General features: G+C 37.1%; 1 protein-coding gene across 5 annotated transcripts in view; it reads left to right on the top strand.

Moving 5' to 3' along the window:
- Tpk1 (thiamin pyrophosphokinase 1) overlaps positions 1-11211 on the top strand; it is a 311282-nt gene that overhangs the window by 52456 nt on the left and 247615 nt on the right. The window lies entirely within an intron of this gene.

Below are 11211 nucleotides of genomic sequence, written 5' to 3'. Positions count from 1 at the left end.
GGGGGTGTGGGGGGTAGGGTGGGGGTGTGGGGGGTAGGGTGGGGGTGTGGGGGGTAGGGTGGGGGTGGGGGTGGGGGGGTAGGGTGGGGGTAGGGGGAGGGGGGAGTGCAAGCACGAAAGCTAACTCCACGTGACAGGTCTCCTCCAATAAAGGCATCCTTCACAAGCATTTCTACCAACTAGGACCAAGGATTCAAAATAAGAACAAAAGGGGCCATTTCATTCAAACTACCTCAGATGCACATATGCCTATGACAGACTCTTACAGTTGAATAATAAAAGCAAGAAGGGATCCATGTTTAAAAATAGACAGAGCATCTGAATAGACATTTTTTTTTTTGTGGAAAATATGCACATGCCTAACATGCACATGTCAATTAAAAGATGCTCGCCATCAGAGAAGTCTGAGCCACAGTGAGATACCATGTCACTCACTAAGTTCTGTTGAGGACAAGAGTTGGTAGATTGTGGAGAAATCACAACTCAGACACACTGCTGACAGGAATGCCAATGGTGGAAAAACTTTCGAAAACCACTTGACCCTTCCTCAGAGTTACCAGTTACCCTATTTCTACTCCTAGATCACAAGCACAAGAGAAATGAGAGAACCTGTACACATGAACATCCATAGCAGTATTATTCAGTTACAGAAAGGAGTGAGGCACTGGTATGTTACAAACTTAATGAACCTTGATATAGTCGTCTAAGTGGGGGGATCCAGGCACAACTCGATTAAAATTAAATGCCCCAAACTGTCGAATTTACAGAGCTAGGAAATACATTCATGCATGCTTAATACTTTAGGATCGGGAGTCAGAGATTTATTGAAGGTAATCTCATATTGATAAAATGTTCGCAAGTCAATTTTATGATTGTTGTACAGTTTTTTGAACTTAACTAAAACCATGGATTTTATGCTAAAGTGTGTTGTTTTGTGTATGTGGATATATTTCAGAGGGCATTACAACAACAGCAGTAGGCATTAAAGCATGGTGTAGTGTTTTTTACTCTTTCTTAACAATGAGACACTCCCTCATGAGATTTAGCATATCAAGGCTTAAAGACTCTGTTTTCATTTTTGGAAATATTCATGCAGTAAGTGTCTCAAATCTACCCTGCTGTCCTAGCACAGAATTTTAGACATAGCAGGTGTGTAGTGGAGATAACAAATTTAGATTTCTCATTGATTTGTTTGTTGAGCTATTTATTTATTCATTAAATAAGACTGTTCTGGTATACTTTAAGAACTAGTGGTTTAGGATTTAGGAGGACATTATTTTATTTTATAATAATTATTTTAAATACAGCTCTTATTAGCTGCTATGATAATGTCCTTTGTAGGTTTAGATGATAGCACAACTGAAATTCCATGGAACACCAGTTCTCATCCATCTCTTAGACCTGAGAAGATAACATGTGTAAAGTTATATTTGAAATACTCTCTTTCTTTTTCTGAATACTTTCTACATCTCATCTGCATATAAAAGTTGGTGATTAAGTGGCAGATTTTCTTTAGTATCTAATGATCAAATCTTCATTCTCTTTAACATTATAGTAAGCAATTACTTCTTTGTGATATGTGTTGGAACATGAGAAATTCTAGTGCTTCATGAAATAAAGTACTTGGTATAAAAGAAGAACAAAGATGATTAGTTTTTCATAGTGTGATTGAAGAAGCAAGGTAGAAATGCCCATTGTTACAGTTTTTGTGTATTCCCTGCTTCTTAATATTTATTGTTTTAATTCTCAGATCAAAGAGTGACTTTAGTTTACTTTAATTAGAACATTCTTGTTTGAAATATTTTTTTACTAAGGGTAAGCTTTCTGTGGACGAATGTGAGAGACATTGATTGTAAGCATTAAATTCGTAATTAAAGAAACTTAATTCTGAGGACATTTATCTTCTTGATTTAACAAGTAAGCAAAATGTTTCAAGAAAAGAAAACATCCTCAGGAGCCTTTCACTCCAGAGTCCTTAAGCCTCTGTCTAATGGTATGCTGTGATTTAGTGTTCATTCAAAATGCGTCTGAAATTACGAAACAAATGAACTGTGGGTCTTGCAGATCTGGGACTATACAGACAGAAGGACAAGATCCTTTCCTTGAAGGGATTTAGACTGGCAGTTTCTGGAATCAGTCCCTAAGGATTTACAGCACACTTGGAACTTTATACCACTGAATTGGCCAGGATGCTTTAAAGTAAGTTTGAGAGGCAGGAAAGTGGAAGAGGTCATCCAGGAAAGGCTAAAGGCAAGCGAGTGAGTTTCCTGGAGGAAGCCTACCATTTTGGATGGCTATGATGGGTAAACTCTGAATTATAGGGCCTTCAGAGAGTTTCATCCCAGGATTGCTTCATGCTGCTAATATGCCTTTTCCTGTCACTATTACATAGCCTAATGATTCTTAGACATCAGCCTACCCTATTGAGAAAATTTCCTGCAGATCACTATGAAGAACTTTCATGAATTAATTCTGTTTAGATGAATTAATGATTTTATAGAATTCCTGATTTGATTCAAATAATTTTAGTATGAAATTTTTAAGAGATGGTTTTAGTTGTTTTGCCAGAAAGATGTAATAAAGTTAGAATCAAGAATAGAATGTACCCACTCCTCTCAGAGTATTCTGTAAAGGCTGCATGATAAGGAATGCAGTGAGCTTCCACAATTACAGGAAAAATAGAAATAGGCTTCAGACAAATTTGTGATCAAGGAAAACATTTATTTTGTGTCAGGTCCAAGGATAAATCCACAGGTGTGCACTATGATAAAATGAGGCCATGTGAAACTTTTGCTTTGAATTTATAATGAGCTTATAGATTGAAACACTGCTTTGAACTTAATATCAACATTCTTCTGTAACTCCCACTTTTGTGTAGACATTTTATCTATGCGGTAATTTTCTAAAGAACCATCTATGAAGGTATAAGAAAACAAGAGAGGGCGTTTGAGGCTCAACCCCATCCACCAAATGTATATATGTATATTTTTGTCTAAATATATGTACATACATACTAATGTAAGTGTATGTGTATGTATGTACATATACATGAGCACTTGTGGAGTTGATGAGATAGGTGGCCAGGCCCAACCAGGCAGAGAGAGGGAGAGAGAGAGAGAGAGAGAGAGAGAGAGAGAGAGAGAGAGAGAGAGACACAGAGAGAGAGAGACAGAGAGAGAGACTGACCGAGAGAGAGAACAGGTGTTCTTCTCTGTTTAAATGATTTTCTTTTCTTTCTCTCTGGTTCATGAAGAGTTAATGAGTTTCAGGCCTCTCTCCTGGCCAGCCCTTGAGCCAAAGGAGAAAGGAAGCCAATGTTTATTAGCACAAAATGATATGAGAAAAAAGAAACCAGTACTTATTAGCACAAAATAGAGAGAGTTACAAGTCCAGAGATCACCGGTTTTGGGCCTTAGTAATGCTGGGTCCCACGCATTACTGTTCTTTCTAAAGGCTGGGACAGCCCCTGGCAGGAAAGAAAAGCTCTACCCATGAACATTTATAATCCCCAAGGCAAATGGGACTTCATGTGAGAAATAAGGCCCGGTATGCAAGTAGGGTTGTGTAGCGGAGCCTGTGGACTGCTGGTGTGCTAAGAGGGCCTTTGGGGATAGAGCACTGTGTGATACACACACAGAAGAGGAGTCTGTTAGAAAACCACGAGAGGCAGAAATGCCATTTTGATAATAAATTTCAAGGAAATCAAAAGTGATGTTTAGAAGTGAAAAGAAAGAAACAAACAAAAACCCACCAATGTGATGTAGAGTTCTTTATTTTATTATGCTGTGTGGAAGGGAACAGCTTCAGTAGCTGAGTTAGGAGTCCTGGGTGATGCTGCCCTGAGTATTGCCCTCTCTTGCCTGTTGTATTATAAAGGACATTTCACATGAGGCTTTGGATGGAATCACAGGGTTGGGGACTTGTTTGCGAGACACGAAAAGCCTATAAGCCAAAAAAAAAAGTGCCAGGTTATACAAAGAGTACTTTATAATATTGAAGTAAGTGAAGTAAGTGTTCCGCTAGGATTAACAAGTCTATTTTATGAAGAGAGGCAGAAATGCAGTGAAAAATAATAAAATATTGTTTAAGTCGGAGAATATTAGAAACTACCCACAGCCTCTGACTTATTTGCCACATTTGAGCAATATGATAGCTGAAAGTTATAACAACATGAACAAATTCTTTTGGAAACATCTATTCTTAGCCAAAACTTGCATTTCCTCTCCTTGTATGAGTAACGGAAGTGACCTGTGTGGAGAATTCTGCTTAGTACCCTTGCTATTGTTTGCTGATCTGTAGAAACATATATAGGCAGGAAACACTGAACAGGCTCAGGGTGTTGAATTTACTTCATATATGTCTGTGATTCCTTTGTGTGTGTGTGTGTGTGTGTGTGTGTGTGTGTGTGTGCGTGTGTGTGTGTGTGTGTAACTGGCTAAAGAAAAGGAGGCCATGAAATATGGAGGAAGGAGAGAGTGGATAAAGGAAGGAGTAGCAAGAAAGAGAGGGGGAAACATTGGAATTATATTTTAATTATAATTTTGAAAAATCAGGAAAGACTTTGAAAGATGTCTCAGAGAATAAGAGTGCTTGCTGCCAAGGCTGAAGACCTTAGTTTTGTCCCTGAGAATCACATTCCGAAGGAGAGAACCAGTTTCTACAGTTGTGCTCTGACCACCATGTAGTGCTGTGACATGATTACCCCTCTGAATTAGTCATGGTTCTCTCAAGTCACAGAACTTAAGGAATCTATCTGTCTGTCTGTCTGTCTGTCTGTCTATCCATCCATCCGAGATTTATTGGAATGATTCACAGGCTACATTCCAACTAATCCAACAATAGCTATGAATAAAACGTCCAAGAATCCACTAGTCTTTCCTAGTTAGTTTAGCTAGAAGTCATTTTCGTCAGATACAGGGTAGTAATGACAGCTTGTTCCCAGTACAGTTTATTTAATTGCCTGATAGAATGTATAAACCTGTTCATATTATAAATGATTTTAAATATGCTACATTTCCACTCTCTGTTTTGCTTCCTTTCTCTCCTCTCTATACTCACAAATAGTTCATCTTTTTCTACTCAACCTTTTCCAAGAAACAAAGATGCATGCTGCTCCTGGCTACATACGGACATAAATTTTCACGTGCTCACAGCACTAATGTATTCATAGAGACTTATGCCTTACCTTTCTAGAAAAGGTAAATAAACTAAAAAGTTTGGTTTCGTATCGTTTTGATTATTTTCCCATGAGCAATACCTTACTGATAATCCTGGATAGAGAATATTTTTAATTCTTTTTCAAAATGGCATAATGTTTTATGACATTGTTGTTACCATTATACATGGTTTCATTCAAAAACATATAAACATTTACTTCCTTTCAATATTCTGTCTCTATTAAGAGGCTATAGTGAATGTCCTCATATGTGTCTATGTACACATGCAGATCAATATGAATTTTTTCCCATGTACTGACTCATATTTTAATTAAGTCAGAAAATCATAGCCACTGAAACTATAGAATTAAGACTGCTTTTCACGTTCAAAGAAAAAAAGAATATCCATTTGTATCTACCCACAGCTGTCAAATAAGCCTGTCTCGTACAAATTCAACAGTAGTCACTTGTTCTGCCATGTTGGTCAGTATAATTGCAGGAAAATACCAACTCATGCAGCATTAACCTACAATAGCACAATTGATGTGAATTTATTATTTTTCCATATGTTTGAATTTCATTTGAGTCACTTTCCTCTAAACTGATGTTTTTACCCTCTGTGTTGATGTGGGTGCACAAGCACACACGTGTATACATGAGGCATATGCAGTATTCTTTTAGGTATATAAACTTGTACATACATGCGACTGTGCATGTAGAAACCAGAGGTCAATGTTTGGTATCTTTATTGCTGTCTTCCCACCCCGTTTTTGAGACAGGGTTTCTGACTGAATCCAGAAGCCCACTGATTCAGCAGCACTCACCAGCAAGCTCCAGAGACCCACCTGTTTCTGCCTCTCTTGCAGTGGAGTTGCTGCTCTGGCTGCTGTACATGGCTTTTACATGAATACTGGGAATCCAAAGTCTAATGATTGCACAGCAGGTACTATACTATACTTCATTCTGAGCAATCACAGACCCTCTAAACAAATTTAGGAAACTTAAAATAACTCTATATATTTTAATCTGACCACAGTAATAAAGATTTCAGCCAGTAGCAACAGAAACTCCAGAAGATTTTGTTGTTGTTTGTTTGTTTGTTTAATTTCATGATTTCTCTGGGTCAAGAATTTAAGACCATTTCCCCATAGGTAGTTCTGTCTGGTAGCCTCTTACAAAATGTCCTCAAGATGTTGGGTATGGCTGTGGTCAGGAAGGGTTTACCCAGGGCTGAGTTGAGACTACCAACATTCTGGTAGGAGAATCTCTGTCCCACAGAGATACTCACATGACTTCACAGTACTTTGATTGCCTTTCTCTAGAGTTTGCGATTCAATAGACTTGTGAGAAAGGTTCACCAAGGTCTTTTATGCCCACTTTCAGGAGTTACATACATTATAATATCTGTTAGAAGCAAGTCACTATGTGAAGTCCACCTTCAAAGAGAGGGAAGTTAGCTTCTGCCTTTTGAAGCTTTAAAAGTAGGCAACAAGGAATTTGCAGACACATTTGAAACCACAGTTTAGAAGTTGGAAGTTAAAAAAAAATGGTCACGGTTATATGAAATAATATCACATCCCATGTCTTCTAAACGGCCTTGCCAATTGACCTATAGTTTTCAGATTGGTCTATGTAACATTGTCTTCTGTTCCATTGATACCATTGCTGATGGAAAACTTCTAGAAGGGTGGCGTATTGGCTCCTAGATCTGCAAGGAGCCATCACCACAAATTGTGCCAGTGTTTTCTTTGCCTATGGCAGGTATTCAGTGAATGACAAAGTATGTGTTCCTCCCTCAGTTCACGAAAGGATTATTGATTGAAATGGTGAACAGTTGTCCTGATTCGGGTTTGTAACTAGGATATTTTAATTTCAGATTAGCAAATGGCACGAGTATTCTCGTTCTTACTCCATGATGTAGATAGCTGTTATTCTTGTTACTCCAGTCCTTGTTGGATCATATACCTCTGGGTATAATTTCTTACTGTTTTGACAATGATTTCTTTTTGAGGAAGAACTGGTTCTTTATTATTCTTGCCATTTAGTTTTGGTAGAAAATATCAATCACTGTAATTTTGCTCTGGCTGCTGAAGTGGTAAATTCTTCAAGGTGTACCTGAAGTCATTCCTGGCTACTGTGATTGACTCAGGAATAGGAACGTGACTTGGGCAATCATTATTCTTTGTATTTCTTTGATTGTCTGTCTGTCTGTCTGTCTATCTGTCTAATTATCCATTGTCCATCTATTATCCATCCACCCATCCATCCATCCATCCATCCATCCATCATTGTCTGTCTGTCTGTCTTTCTATGTAAGCATGTATGTATGTATGTATGTATGTATGTATGTATGTATGTATGTATGTGTCTGTCTATCTATCTATCTATCTATCTATCTATCTATCTATCTATCTATCTATCAATCTTTTTCTAGAGTGGTCTGAAACTCACTATGTAGTCCAGACCAGCCTTGAACTTGGATCCGTCCTCCTGCTTCAGGCTGTTATGTTCTGGGATTACCAGGCAAACTGGCTTAATCAGTATTCCTGGAATTACAGTTTTAAATGGAAGACATCCATGTCAACTTTTTCTGCCAGTATCTCTACATAGGAAACCTGACAGAGACCTTACAACCATTGTTTATGCTTACAGTCATAGGGCCAAAGGCTGCAGCAGAAAGCCATAAAACTATTAAAGAAAATTTGTAAATAAGTCGGCCTACTTTGCATTAGGTATTTCAAATAGGATTCTTTTCTAGTCCATTAACATTTACAATATAATTTTAGCCTCTTGGCATCCTATCTTCATTGTGAAATCTTTGCACAGAAAATCACATCAACCATGAAGGCTGATAGGATCTTTGCTTTGTTTCTTTAATTGTAACCAACCCTTTTCTTATATTATCTTTTCATTTTAAATGAAAATGCTTTTCTCTGTGGCTTTTAAGAACATTTCTGTTTTAGTTAGGGGAAGAAATTATTTCTTCGATCTACTAGTGAGTTTTGAGATATAGCTTCTAAAATCACCACCATGGTGAAAATACTAGGAGTTTGAAATTAGTCTTCAGAAAAAGACTTTGGAACTGCCTAGGAGTTCATATAGTTTACCTGCTGAGAGGAAATGCCAGTTTGAAATAAGGACTACTGAAGTCTTAGCAGTAACAGAAAGATGAAGTTAGGAGCAGTTCCTTTTGTTCACAGGACATTTGTTACAACAAGCCTCATGCCATTAACGAGATTTGCTCAGAATAGTTAATTTAGATATAAAGCTCATTGGCAATATTTATCTGCAGTTTATCAGAATATCGGCAACCATAGGTTACTGAAAAGGTGCCTTTTAGTTTACTTGCTTTCAGCATTTTCATCTTGTACATTTATTTTTAAGATTTTTGTCTTTATACTTTGTTTTCTTTGAAATGAATTTAAATGATGCTGTCTTTTAAATACTGTTGTTCACATGTTCATTGTTAACATGTAGAATTGTGATGAATTTTTTTGTGTGGATGAAGAGATCCTTCCAATTTGAAAAGTAATGTTCATTTTATATTGAATAATAAACCATACAAGAGTTTTTATTTAGGCAAAACGTTCAATTTTCTTGTAGCCTTTTAAAGATTTTATATAATGTTCAAACACTCATGAATCATTGAAAGTATACTTCTATTTTGAAGAAAATTTTTACAAAATGTATTAATCTGCAAAAAATGATTTTCTAAGGAAATGAGCTGATCTAAGATATGAGTTCGTGATAGATTTATGTTAAAATATAGGCAAAGCAAATCATTTGAGTTTAATTTTTTTCCTCTGGTATTTATTTAGAGTAAATATGCTTGGATAATTCACTTTGTTTAGAAAAATCCTCTTGGTCTGTTTTGCCTCTAATAGTACTCACAGACCTACTTCAGAGAAGACATATCAACGTAATTTGAACATCCAGTTAATGGCATTAGAATGAATTATACATGTTTACATATCTAGTTATCTATTTAACATATATATATTAGCCATGTTAAGTTGTTAAGATACACAGATTTCTATCTGATGACTTCCAGTGGATTTATATGTTGTTTTCCCAGAACCTAAGGCTCACTAGTAACTTTGTTATTCTCTGATAAGACCTGCATTTATTGGCTAGTGTTGACTTTGCTGCCATCCATAATATTCACGACCATTGCTCACGGGTCGCAGAGTTACGGCATCATAAATAAGGAGGCACAGAGGAAAGAAGATAGAGCACATGGTTTATTTTCCTGCATTTTTAGCTATCAACTAAATCACTGCTGTCAGAGGAAAGTGGAATTTAATGGTCATCCTTAACAAGTTTAGAGAAAAATCTGTGCAGTTTTATTCCCTCTGTGTTGTATTTTGTGGTTATATCACATTTGGTTCATTTTAATGATGATTCAGTAATGACATTTATCATTGAAGCTTAAAGATTGGACTTAGGAAAGTTGTTTATTTAATCCTACTAAACTACTAACAGTTTGACATGGGTGAGAGACACAGACAGATACGGTACAGAGGCTGTGTTTGATTCTTTCGGTGAAGGGATAGAGTTAAATTGCAAACATCTCCAGTCTAATTCAGACCTTGGCATGTGGTACTTGTTTCTCGCAGTATGTTTATTGGCTTTCTGTCCGTTTTCATTCCATATGCATGTGTGGAGGAAAAGAAATGCAAACAGATAGGATAATATGAAGTACATATTTTATTCAGTACCTCTTTCTATATTAGTTTAATTTTGTTTTACTTGAAAATTCTTATCTTTCAAGACATATCAAATGTGAGAAATCTCAGAATTCCTTGGACAGATACAGGACAGGATCATACCCGTTCAGATGAGGCGGTCTCTGCCAAGCTTTTCCTCTGCTCAGGAGTATCCCCATCTCACCTGTCATGGGTTATATGCAGAGCGTCCCTCCTGACTGATGCTCTGCTGCTTTTTAGGCTTGTTTCTTGTACACACAGAGAGTCAATCCACACTGAAGTTTGGTTACAAAGAGGTCCAGTGATGTCTTCTAACATGTTCAGATGGAATACATCTGTTACTGCTTCATTCTGGCTAATTTATTAGGTGAGACTACTGTGGGCAAGGACCCTTTCCTTCTGCTGCGTTGCTTTATCTAGCCTTACTAGATGAAGAGGTGCAGAATCTTACTGCAACCTGATATGCCGTGGCTGGTCAATAACCATGGAAGGCTTGCCCTTTTCTGAAGAGAAACAGAGGAGTAGCAGAGGGAGTGTGGGGAGAAATGGCTGTGGGGAGGGACTGGGAGGAGAAGATAGAGGGAGAATGGTAGTCAGTATGTAAACTAAATAAGTAAAATGCAATCAAGTTAGATATAGACAAAACAACTCTTAATACATTGGGAAGCACAAAATGTTTAAATGCAATAATATTATGTATCGAGTTTCCAAACCACTTTTTAAAAGAGCTGTAACAGAACATCATGAATGTTTCTTTCTTGGTGTGGTTTAGGCAGGAAGGATGACTACATACTCCAGTCAACCCATATGCCAAGGAAAGGTCCTGGCCCTGTTTCAAAGCATTTCTGAATAAATGTATTTTCTGTATTTTTAAAATAGATTATTTTTTTAAGGAAGTGAAACTTTACCATAATCACTGGAAATTGAATTAATCCAACGCAAATATATAGATTTGTTATACTACAATTTTAGTATTTAGCAATGAGGTTCTTTATGTTACCTGTATAACTAGAGTGAAAAGAAAGAAAAGATACTCAGCATGAAGTGGACTTTAAATTTAATGATAGCGATTCACATACTATTCTGTTCATAATTTTTATCCACATAGAATAAGAATAATTTAAACTCAGGCACAAATAGAAATATTTTCCTTTTCAGTGGGGTGATGTATAAACTGGTAGCTACTGCTTAAAGGTTATAAATTGATTGTAGATGAATACAATTCTGACCGATCGCTTGCCCGATGACAGCTAGAGTGGTGAAGGTGTTCAGCGTGCGTGTGGCTGGTGGGCTTTGCTGCCTCCACAGGTTGGTCAGTCAGACAACTGGCTCGTAATTGTCCATTACCC

This window comes from Grammomys surdaster, unplaced genomic scaffold (assembly GCF_004785775.1).
Source record: "Grammomys surdaster isolate TR1022 unplaced genomic scaffold, NIH_TR_1.0 269, whole genome shotgun sequence".
NCBI classification, from domain to species: domain Eukaryota; kingdom Metazoa; phylum Chordata; class Mammalia; order Rodentia; family Muridae; genus Grammomys; species Grammomys surdaster.
This window is presented reverse-complemented; position numbering and strand designations above follow the sequence as displayed.